The sequence below is a fragment of the Pteropus alecto genome, unplaced genomic scaffold (genome assembly GCF_000325575.1).
Source record: "Pteropus alecto unplaced genomic scaffold, ASM32557v1 scaffold1998, whole genome shotgun sequence".
NCBI classification, from domain to species: domain Eukaryota; kingdom Metazoa; phylum Chordata; class Mammalia; order Chiroptera; family Pteropodidae; genus Pteropus; species Pteropus alecto.
The window spans coordinates 48,519-49,870 of NW_006441590.1; positions in this window are offsets into that span (position 1 = coordinate 48,519).

A 1,352-nucleotide genomic window follows, 5' to 3' on the forward strand; every position below is an offset into this window, starting at 1 on the left:
GCCTCCCTGGACCCGCCCCCTGGACCCGCCTACGCCCGACCCCCGCAGCGTCCTGCTCCTGGGCCACCAGGAGGCGCTTCTCTTGTCAGGGCCCCTGCGGCAGAGTGCCAGACAGGCTCCGAGGAGTAAAGAAAACCGCGCCCAAACAGCGGAGCGGCCCCCAGCCTCGGGACGGTTGAGCGCACGGCCCACATCCGGGCCGAATTCGTGGGGATGGCGGGCAAGCGTCCAGGGGCAGCGACAGCCGCCCTTTCAACTCCAGGCTCTACCCATAAATGGATGCGGGTACAGGACATTGCGAAAATGCCTTTGAGGCTCCTGTGCTGCGGCTACCCTGTCATTTTTACATCGCTGTTCGGTGATGAAAGAGCAGATTGCCTCCAACAGCAAACTGTTTTTACTTGTCTTAGGCCACGCCTGCTGCCGTTAATGCCACCAAAAATTTGAGGGATCGGTGGAAGCAAAGGGAGCCAATATTCCTTAGGAATCCTACAGCGGGATCCCTTAGCATCCTAACGCCTTGGTGGCGTTAAAACAGCAGTCTAAATGATGGAAGTCTTTCGGAATAAAACTTTTACTGGACTTATTTGTCCACCATCTGTAGACACCTTTACCTGATAAAAACCTGGCCCCTTTAAAGACAAGCAGGAGAGAGAGAATATATGTGTGTGTACGTATATGTATATATGTGTGTGTATATATATAATATACATACATATATATGTGTATATATATAAAATATATATATTCTCCAAGACAAATTCTTGGATATGTACAACATGTCGAACAAAGTTCATGAAAATACTTTTCTTAATAACAAAAAACCTATGAACAACTCGAAGCCCATCAACTGTGGGGTATTAACACAATGAAATATTGAAACAAGAAGAAAACAAATCAGGGATACATAAACATACAAAATGGAGAAAACCCCTTTCTTCATTCCTTCCCAGTCCCCAGAGAGAACAGCTTTCCCCAGTCTGGCCTGTAACCTTCCAAACCTTCCTCCATGCACTCACAAAATATTCAAGAGCTCGCCTTGTTTGTCCAGGAAAGAGAAATCGTAGTAAGCACAGCCTTGCTCCTTCTCCTGAGTCCAGCCATTTTTCGTTTCTCCCACCTCTCCATGAAGCCGGCCTCGTCTGAGCACAGACAAGATTTCATAGCTGGAAAACTGGTTTCTGGGTCCGCTAGAAAACAGAGCCTGAAGAAAAACATATGTGCTAAAGCTTTGCTGGAGGATGCAATCCCATGGGTGTAAGAGCGAGGGAAAGTGAGGCACAGAAGAGAAAATATAAATTGGTGTGCTCCTGAACTTGCCACTGCTAGTCATGAAAATACAGCCTGTTTCT